We start from the raw sequence: 11,320 nt of genomic DNA, 5'->3' as shown, positions 1-11,320 counted from the left end.
TTGTGAACCAACTCACCTCAAAATAATGTCTCTTAAATTCTTGAGAGAGAACACCCACCCCTTGCCAGAAACCCTAAACATGCTTTTGTAAGCCTGCAAATCATGTCCTACTGTCCCTCTCCCCGAGGTGTGCTACTGGGGGGCTAGTTAATTTGCTGACTCCACCTTCTCCCTGACCAAGTTTCCTATCCCAGGGCATTTAGGTAAATTGGGCTCCTCAGCAGAGTCACCTCTCCTCTCTTCCTAGGCGCTCTCCAAGTCAGCTTATATGCTCCTCCAAAGTCAATAAAAACGGGGGGACCAGACAATTGAACTTGCACTCCTTGTTCCCCTCCCACTTAACCCTACCTCTCCTGGAGTTAGTCTGAGATGGGAGGGTTAGGGCAATGCCAGATTTCCGGGAGTGCTGGGCTCGGGAAACAGAGGCCTGGGAGAATGTGGACTTGGGGTACATAGGTGTGTGAAATGTGGGTTGTGGGGGTTCAGGAACACAGGCTTGGGGTTCATGCATTTGGGGAACACGGGACTTGGGAACGCTGCCCTGCGACCGGCAGTTCTCAGGGAGTGCAGCGGCCCTTAGCCCTGGGAGGGAAGGCATTTACCTTTCTAAGGCTTTGGAGTTCAGTGTTAGAAACCTGCAGTTTTACCTTGAGCAAGCACTAATTTTGGTTTAGTCTCTCCAGATTGACAGCCAGACACCTCCTGCTTTGTAGGTTCCCAAAACAGCCCACTCCTGCAGGATTCCGTCTTGATTTGCTGGCCCTGGGGTCCGTGTGGGTCTTTGGTGGAGAGCTGTGCAGTTGCTTTTTATTCAGCTGGCAGGAACTTGGTGAACCCTGCGTCCAGTTCACACTTGTGCTCTTGGGATGGCGAGGGGACTGCAGGGTGGGCGTCCCTGCTCCTCGCGGCCTGTCTCACAGTAAACAGTAGAGTCCCCTCACTGCCCCCCGGGGACAGGCACGAATCCTAGCTCCAGATGGTGGGCACTCTACAGCTGATTTTGTGAAGTGAACAGAGTAGCCGAGCCCAGAAAGAAAGAGCCTTATGCCTGCCTGTAGCTGAGATGGGAAGAATCTGGGACCACAGAGCCTTAAGAGGAAAGAAGGAAGGCTGAGCCCTTGCCCACCATCTTACTTCAAGTCGTGGCCAATGACTTTGGGTGCAAAAGTACCTCTCATGGTACCTTGAGTTGAACTGCTTATGGTCTTGTGACTGTAAGCTTCTATCCCAAATAAATACCCTTTATAAAAGCCAACAGAGTTCTGGTACATTGCATCAGCACCCCTTTGGCTGACTAAGATGTATAGTATGTGTACTGGGAATCCCCAAGACCACTCCCAGCTTTGCTGACTCGTTAAGTGTACTCATAGGACTCAGCGTATGGTCACACTCATGGCTATAATTTATGACAGCAAAAGGATAAAAAGCAAAATTAGCAAAGGGTAAAGGTGCATGGGGTGAAGGCTGGGGAAAACCAGATGTGAGCTTCCTAAGATCCTCTCCCTGTTGAGTCACATGGGATGCGCTTAATTCTTCCAGCAATCAGTTGTGACAACACATGTGAAATGTTGCCAACCAGGAAAGGGTATTAGACACTCAGTGCCTTCTGTGTTTATTGGAGGATGGTCACATAGACAACCTTCACCTGGTACATACCCAAATTCCAGACTCCCAGAGGGCAAGTAGGTGTTTCAGCATAAACCATATTGTTTATACAAACAGTTCAGGCACAGTGAGGCACTCATACCAGTTCTGGCAATGCTAGGAATCCTCCCAAAACTCAAGTTCCCAGACACCAACCAAGGGTCGACCTTGTATTTGGGGCTTTCAAAGGACAGCAGTCTCAGGTTTGTAGTTTTAACTCCTTTCTGCAGAAAACAGTACTTCTACTGTGGTATTCTCCCCACAAAATCCATGGAATCTGTTCCACGGTCATGGATATCAAAAGACTACCCTCACCCCTTTGTTACCAAAGTCTCCTAGAGAAATAGTTGGGGCCTGTCTGTTCAGGCAGGTGAGCCATCTATTTACCCTGAGCTGCGCTATGGGTTGAGTATCCTGTAAGTGGGCTGGTGGCTCTGCTCTGGGTAACTCAGTGATGAAGGTGACGCTCATGCGGATTTTCATCAAAGAGTGTGCGCCTCACATTAAAAAAATTAAAAGAAAATTTTATCCCCCCCTTGTGGTTTTTTTTTTTTTTTTTTTTTGCTTGCTGTCTGCTGTCTGTGTCCATTCACTGAGCACTCTTCTGTGTTTTTGCTTGTCTCCCTTTTTGTTGCGTCACCTTGCTGAGTCAGCTCTCCATGGCATGGCACTTGCTGGCCGGCGGCTCTCTGTGGCATGCGGTTGAGCCTGCCTTCACAAGGAGACCCTGGGACGTGAACCCAGGGCCTCCCAAATGGTAGACGGGAGCCCAACTGATTGAGCCACAGCCGCTTCCTGCCTCACATTTATTTTCATTATTTTATAAGCAGCAATCTTCAATATCTACATTGGGCCTAAATTTTTTCATTTTAGACAAGTGCTATTCAATAGAAGTTTCTGCAATGGTGAAAACGTGAACATTCTGTGCTGCCTGATATGGGTACCACTAGCTACATGTGGTTGTCGAGCATCTGAAAAGTCCCTGGTGTGGCTAAGGAACTGAGTTTTAAATTTTATTGAATTTTAATTCAGTTAAAATGAAATTTAAATAGTCACGGGTAGCAGGCTAGTGCTGCTCTGTTGGACAGTGCAGTTCTAGATTCCAATTTTCTGAGGCAGTGATCTTTTCCTAGGAAGGATAAGTGGTAGCCATCAAGGTGATAGAACCAATTTAGGTCTTGCTTCACAAAATTTCCATTGTTTTCTAAAATTCTCGAATATATTTTCTGAATTCTCCCCTCTGGGCTCAGACGGCTCCTCTCTCACATGATTCAACCTTCCATTCGGCAGCCTTCACATTCAAAGGAAGCATATTGTCCTCAAGTCTTTTTATAGCTTGGATTTCAAGAACAGTGCCTGGGAGATGGGAGATTTTCTTTTTTTACAGAATAACCTGCTTCATGATTTAAGGCTAGGTAAGGGTATTTGCAACTTTCAATTATAGACTGGTACAACAAATTCCTTTTAGGAGAGAAGTCTTCAGAATAGCATTTGTTATACTAGCAGGTGTGTAATATAAAGTTATATATTAAAAACTGTTGTAGGAGTGCTTCCCTGGGAAGCATACCCTGAGGTGGAGATTTGCATGCGGCTGATTGACTGGGGGGAGTGCTTTTAGGAAAAACACTGAGAGGGCCTAGGGAGAAGCTGAACAGTGACGCAGTTGCAACAGGGGCCTCAGGGAGTCCCACTGTGTGCTCTGAAGCTGGCACGTCTTTTCCATGTTGTCCTGAATGGACATGTGAGGACGGGGCCTTTGCATCAACCAGTCATTGGAGGCAATTTGTCAGGATTGTGGTGGGAATGTAATCACACGGTGTATGGAAAGCCCTGAGCAGGCCACTAAACGGTTGCTGCTCTTAAAGAATCTAGGGATTTTATACAGACACAACTTTTGGGTTACAAGCATTTCCCGCTGGAGCATAGGACAGAGGAGCAAAAGTTTTGGGCAAAACAGGTTGAGAAAGAGCTGTGCTTCACCGACCACAACTGAAGCATTTTAAAAAATCTACCTTTCACTTCTCCTAACCTTTCCCTCTCCTCTGGCAGAAGGAACCAGAATTGGGATAAGCTAAATTGGCAAATCCGGCAGTAGCAACAAATAGGACAGGCTGCTGCTCTTCCTGTTTCCAGGGAAGACGGAAGCTACTCAGGGAGCTCTTGATTCTTAGCCCAAGAGGAAATAGACCCAGGAAATGACAAGAGGGCTGCTCATTTGTGTTTAGGCTAATGATGCAGTCCTTAGAGATTCTTGAAATGCTTTCTTCCATGCTAGGATAAAGAAAGCATTTCAAGAATAAGAGGTTCTGAGGGGAGGGAGAGGGAAAAATAAGTGTAATATGAGGGCATTTTTGGATATTGGAATTGTCCTGAATGATGTTGCAATGACAGACACAGACCGTTATATATCTTGTCATAATTTACAACATTGTGCGGGAGAAAGTTTAAACTATAATGTAATCTATAATCCACACTTAGTGGCAATGCTCCAATATGTGTTCATCAATTGTAACAAATATACTTCACTTCTGAAGGATGTTGTTAATGTGGGAAAGTTGGGGTGGGGTAGGGAGCAGGGCATATGGGAATCCCTTACATTTTTTAAAGTAACATTTATGTCATCTAAGTATCTTAAAAAAAAAAAGAAATGCTTTCTTGACAGTTAAGCAGCTCCCTCTCTCAGTTCCTAGTCGTTTCTGTAGTCTGATTGTGTACAGCCCTTTACCATTTTCAAGCACTCCACAAATATTAATTAACTCCATAAATAGAAGAGTTTCTTGGCTCAGCCTTGGCAGTCCAACTCTCCAGTCTCCGTAGCAGTCATTCATCCTTTTTTCACTGTATCTGTGCAGTTTTTCAAGCTGCAGTTCTAGTTGTAGAGAGAAATAGCTGCAAACCCAGCCCACCTCAACTGACCATGAGTTGGGGGTGTCCTGTTGTTGCTTTTGGAAAGTTCATAGCCCTCTTTATTTGATGGCCCCCTTAGAGAGGGTATTGTGGTACAAAGCAGCACATCTGCAGTTAGGATTGTATAAACTGTAGATTTTAAAAGGAAAAAATTTAGCTTTCTAAGTGAGGAAATCCAAAAGAACCCCTACCAACCCCTACCAACTTTTGTTACCATGATTTTATATAAAGGAAGGAAATTTTAACACAATACAATAAGGACTAAAGTCTTGGGATAAAGGACACTTCAAAATGGAGTACATTCGTTTTCATGGAATTTTTCACTGTAGTTCTCACCTTTTGCCTCCAGTAGGTGCAGGTGTCATCATGGACCAGGCCTGGTCCATGAGTAAACCATCAGCAGAGGAGAACACCCTGGGCTGGCTGTTAGTTGCCTTCTTGTAGAACCCAGAAGGGTAGGGACCAGTTCTGTTTTTTTTTTAACACATCAATTTTTAAAAATTTTTATTATTTTATTTTTAAAAAATTTAATTGCCATTTTAAAGAAAAGATACATAGATCACAAAAATATTACATTAAAAAACATGAGATTCCCATATACCCCATGCCCCACCCCACTCCTCCCACATCAACAACCTCCTTCATTATTGTGGCACATTCATTGCATTTGGTGAATACATTTTGGAGCACTGCTGCACCACATGGATTATAGTTTACATTGTTGTTTACACTCTTCCCCAGTCCATTCAGTGGGTTATGGCAGGATATAGAATGTCCAGCATCTGTCCCTGTAATATCATTTAGGACAACTCCAAGTCCCAAAAATGCCCCACATCACATCTCTTCTTCCCTCCAGTTCTGTTTTTATTTATCACCATATGTGGTACTTAATGCAATGCTCAGTACCTATTAGGCACTCAATAAATATTTGTTGAATTAAATAATGAGCATTACTATTTGACTGTGACCTTGGCCAGGTCACAACATCTCTGGGACTTGGAACTTCACAATTGCATCAGTGTGTCATAGCTGTATGACCTGGACAACTGGAAAGTCACTTGAGCTACCTTCCAAATTTCCTTCCATTTAAACAAACAAGAACCAAAAGCTAGGATTGGCAAGAATAGTAGAGCGTTTTCTTTTCTTTTCTTTTTAACATGTAATTCAGCTTTTTGGTCAGGAGGACTTTTTTGGAGGTTTGTTGCAATGTTTGTTGCCTGAACGAAGGTGTTTATTCTTTATAGTTAAACCCTGCTTGTCAGAGGCCCCAGTTGAGTAAAGGACCTTGCAGACTGAGTTATTAATTTAAGAACTAAGTGTTGGGGATTGGGGAAGTTTGCTACAGTTTTTCTTTAGAGGCCTAGAAATTAACTGTAAACAGCTATTCTCTGTTTCTCCTTTTCTTAGAGAGCATTTTATAAAAAGACCTATTTTATTTCGCATTTTGTTTTTATTGTTATTTTAAGGAATTCCATGGTCACTTTGTGTAATTGAGTTTAAAGGCCTGATAAATCTTTGATGAATAATACAACAGTCACCCTAGCTTATACATTTTTCAAAGCCAGTTAAATCCCTGGTGTTGGTAGCAGGCGGAAGGTTGAATACACATTATGTGTCTCTTTCCACATTCCTACTCAATCCTGTTTCTTTAGGGAAAGCTTCCTTTTGTCATGATCAGCCAGAGGTGAGGAATGAAGGGGAGATGGATTTTCATTAAGAATAGAGGCTTTGTATGAAATTTCTTCATCTGTCTGAATATCTGATAGGAGCAGGACTTTGAAAATGATCTCAGATTGGATTGTATATGCACTTTGATTTTGAATGTTGCTGAGTTATGCTAGCATTTCCCTGTGTTATGGCAAATGTTTAACTGAAAAAAGGCTCCTCAGACAACATATTGATATAGTTTGTCTTCATCCTAAAATAATAACCATGATCTGCATCCTGTGCAGTTCTTTGGGAATATAGAGTATCTGCTTTTCCATTAGGAATTTCATATGGATTAAGGTATTTTTTCCCCCATGAAAACATTAATACATTTTCCCCATTACAAATTCATTGCATTGTTTCTAGCACAAATATGGCTAGAACAAAATTCTACTATTATTTGGCATGAGAAAAGTTAACTAGATCATTATGGTAGCTTCTGCCTATTGTTTCAAGTAGAGGTGATGTTTATTGAGAAGCTGATAAATTGAGGATTTAAAAAAAAATGGGATCTGCTATTTTCAGTACTGTCTCTTTAAAATGGAGGGAGGCTTCCAGTCCAGCAAGATTGCCCAGGCTGTCGCCTGTGGGACTGAACTCCTAAGAGAAGTCCTGCTCCACCCTTTTGTTGCTGCCACTTCACTTGGTACAAAACTGTTCTTGGACTCTTTTTTTAAATTATGGTAACATATTGTGGTGGATTGAGTTCTGTGCCCCAGTTTGAACATGGTCTTTTTTTTTTTTGTTCCTCCACTTCACATTATCTGTATATTTTTTTGTTAGGTAAAATTCACATAACATAAAACTAACAATTGTAACAGTACATTCAGTGGCATTTAGTACCTTCACTATGTTGTGCATCAAATTTATCTAATTTCAGAACATTTTTATCCACCCCAAAGGAAACCTCATAGACTGAAAAGGAGTTACTCCACCTTCCCCACTCCCCTCAACCCTGTCAACCATTAATTATCTTTCTATCTCTTTATTTGCATATTTTGGGGGTGGGGTACATGGGAACCTCTTATATTTTTTATTTTTTATTTTTTTCCAAATTGTACTCAATTTATTCATTTTTTTAAAAGATATTACATTAAAAAAAAATGAGGTACCCATTCGCCCCCACCACCCCCACCCCACCACTCCCCCCCCAATAACACTCTCCCCCGTCATCATGTCACATCCATTGCATCTGGTGAGTACATCTCCGGGCATTGCTGCACCCCATGTCCCGTGTTCCACACCATAGCCCACACTCTCCCACGTTCCATCCAGTGGGCCATGGGAGGACATACAACATCCGGCAATTGTCCCTGGGGCACCACCCAGGACAACTCCAAGTCCCGAGAATGCCTCCACATCTCTTCTCTTCCTCCCCTTCCCCGCACCCAGCAGCCACCATAACCACTTTTTCCACATCAATGCCACATTTTCTCGATTATTAACCACAATAGTTCATGAATAGAATATCATTAAGTCCACTCTGATCCTTACTGTATTCCTCCTTCCTGTGGACCTTGGCTTGGTTGTGTCCATTCCACATCTATGTCAAGAGGGGGTTTAGATTCCACATGGATATTGGATGCAATCCTCCTGCTTTCAGTTGTAGGCACTCTAGGCTCCATGGTGTGGTGGTCGACGTTCTTCAACTCCATGTTAGCTGAGTGGAAAAGTCCAATAAATCAGAGTGTAGGAACTGAAGTCTGTTGAGGTCAGGGCCTGGCTATCATATTGTCAGTCCAGAGATTCAAATCTCCTAGATATATCTTAAGCCCCAGAACCAACCTAAATTCCAGTAAAGTAGTATGAAAGGCTTGTGAAAAGAGATCCCATCTGAGTCCAGCTCCATCACGCAGAAACACCAGCTCCAAAGAAGGGCCAACTGACATGGCAGTGAACCCCATCTGCCATGATCACATCATAGAACCTGTGGGTCTCTTTAGCCCTCAAAAGGACCAATACCTGGGGTTGTATCTACTTTATCTGTCTCTGAGACTCTGCTCAGGTGTGCATAAGGGCAATCCTTCTGACAACCTCCAGACTCTTTTTTAGAGACTCATAGCCGTATAAACTCATTTGTCCTTTCCATTTCCCCCTTACTTTAGGTCAAACAGCATTTGAACATGGTCTTAATCTCAATCCATATTCCTGTGAATAAGAACCCATTGCAAACAGGATCTGTTGGAGATGCTATTTTTTTTTTTGCTTTACATTATGGTTTATATGATATTTTATTTTTTTCTTTATATTCTTTTGAATGTTCCATTTAAAAAATATGAGGTTCCCATATACCCCCACCCCCCCCACACCACCCCCACATCAACAACCTCTTCCATCATTGTGGCAAGTCCACTGCACCTGGCGAATACATTCTGGAGCACTGCTGCAGCACATGGACAGTGGTCCACATTGTAGTCCACACTCTCCCCCAGTCCACCCAGTGGGCCAAGACAGGACACACAATATCCAGCATCCACCCCTGCAGCACCACCTAGGACAACTCCAAATCCTGAAAATGCCCCCACACCATATCTCTTCTTCCCTCTCCTGACCATCAGCAGCCACCGTGGCCACCCTGGAGATGCTATTTTAAATTAAGGAGTGGCCCACCTGAATGGGGGTGGGTCTCAATTTGGATTAATGGAGACTTTGAAAAGAAACCAAACCAGAGTCAGAGAGAGCCACCTGGAGGAGCCAGAGCAGGAAGCCAGCGGGAACCAGAAGAGAAGGGAGAGGACGTCGCCCAGTTAAGGAAAAGTCAGGAACTCCAAGGACAGTGGGCAGCCCAAGAATGTTACAGATTTTGGGAAGAAAGTGTTGCCTTGCTGATGCCTGGAGTTTGGACTTCTTTCAGCCTCAAAGCCATGAGGCAAGAAATTCCCACTGTATAAATCAACCCAATGTATGGTACTTGCCCTAGAAGCCTGGAAATCTAATACATACGTAACATTGTAAAAGTAATTAATTCCACTGAATTGTGCATACAAGTTTCTAGAAAATGCATACATATGCATTTTAAAAATGGTTAAAGTGGCAAATTTTGATTACTTTTATGATTGTGTGTTTCCATCACCACTTTCTGTTAACTGAATCTTTTCCATCACTCTAAAGAGAAATTCTGTATCTATTAACAACTCGCCATCCTCCCTCTTCCCAGCCCTTCTAATCTACTTTCTGTCTCTATGACTTTGTTTATTCTAGATATTTCATATAAGTGGAATCAGAGAATATTTGCCTTAGACTCATTTTTTCTAGAGTTGGGGTGAGAATCTGATGATTACTTATGTCACTGTAGAAACTGGTCTGTGGGGACGTTTGTGAATGGAAGGAAATTTGGAAACAACCCCTGGTCTTCTCTTTCCTCTCATTAGCCACCTCCACACCCAAAGCCTCCCCTCTCCTTCTTGGTTTGGTTCCCAGAGTGTGCCCCAGTATTTCCTAGCTATGTGGCCTTGAGCAAATCGCATAGCTATTTTGAACTCTAGCTTTATTGTCTGTGAAAACAGGGATAACTTTTAAGTACGTCATAGGATGAGAGTTAGGTACTTCATCCTAAGGACCTCATAGGATGAGAAATAATGCACACCATGTACGTAGTTTAGTGGTGGGCACATAGCTCCTTTATCACATGTCTCCTTATTTCTATAATCTGGTATCCTAATCAGACCCAGGCTCTCCTATGTTTTCATGGCTCTGAGAAATGCCCTTTCCCACCTGTTTAAGCTAACGCTCAAATGAAGGTCAGCCTGAAGACTGTGTGGGGAGCCTGCTCTGTGGGGCCACCACCGAGAAATCTGCATGTTGGAATTATGGCAACCAACAGGAGGGTGGATTGTTTAAAGTGTCCCCCTCTAGTTTCATTTCTAGTCTGTGCGGGTAGTCTTATACTTGGGGAAACCTCCTCTGGAGTAAAGGTTTCCACATTCAACCCTACCTCTACCTCAAAGCAGAAAGCAAGTTTTGCATTCTATTTCCCTAGAACCTGGGAAGCTGACTGGGAAGAAAAGGAAAGAAATACTCTGCACAGCATCCATTCAGAGGATTTTTTTTTTTTTTTTTTTATTGCTAGGAATTGCCAGGCAGACGCCAGTGTTAGGGGACCCTGAAGAAGTGATGCTCTCTCTCTGAAAGAGGTCAACACTGTAAATCCAACCTTCTTTGGAACACTGAGGACGCTACCTCAAAAGATTGAGCCCCAGCAGGATAATACTTTGCATGGCACAAGGAATAACTAGCCAAGGAATAAAGACTTGAGAGCCTGGCCAGCTTAGAGGACATATTCTTCAAGGATATTCAAGGACAAAATAATACATCCCCTCAAGTGGAAGTCTGTCTCTTACCCTCAGCAGGTGTGTTGGGAACCCCAGTGGCCTGTGAAGTTAGCTTGGGCCCGTTCCACCTCCTGAGAAGTGTTGCAGTTGGCTTGCTAACCAACTTGATGTCATGGACTTGCTGTCACTAGCAGAGAGGCTGAAAGTGAGGAATAAAAGTTGGGGAAAAATTAGAGCAGTTAGGCACTATTTTGACATTCTCAGGTTCCAGTGATTATTTTGTGTCCATTTCTTATTCACCCTGTTTTGGGGGTAACTGAGGCTAAAGGAGCTTAATACTAATAGTTAACATTTAGCTAGAGCCAGCTATCACCTAGGTCCTTGCTCAGTGCCCGCTACACAAAAATAATCTCTTTACATGAGGTAAGGGATCATCCCCCCCATTCTACCAAAGTGAACACTGAGATACAGGAGGACCAAGTAAGTTTCCAAATACTGCATAGCTAGAGACTGGAACCAAGCAATCTGAATCCAGAATTTGTGCTGACAAACCCACTGTAATCTGGTCCTTCAGCCTCTCTGCATTTGCTCATTGGAACCTGGAATTTCTGATGGACTCTCCAGGCAGCCAGGAGGTGGCCTGGAGAACAGCCACCAGGGTAGGCAAGTCTTCAAGGAGTTGGCCTGGCAGCCTCAATGGACCATAACCTGGAGGCTCTGGCAAAGCTCAGGCACAGGAGATGTGAGGGACTGGTGATGGGCAATTGGTTGGAAACCAGGAAGGGAGTGGG

Source organism: Dasypus novemcinctus, chromosome 16, assembly GCF_030445035.2.
Source record: "Dasypus novemcinctus isolate mDasNov1 chromosome 16, mDasNov1.1.hap2, whole genome shotgun sequence".
NCBI classification, from domain to species: domain Eukaryota; kingdom Metazoa; phylum Chordata; class Mammalia; order Cingulata; family Dasypodidae; genus Dasypus; species Dasypus novemcinctus.
This window is presented reverse-complemented; position numbering follows the sequence as displayed.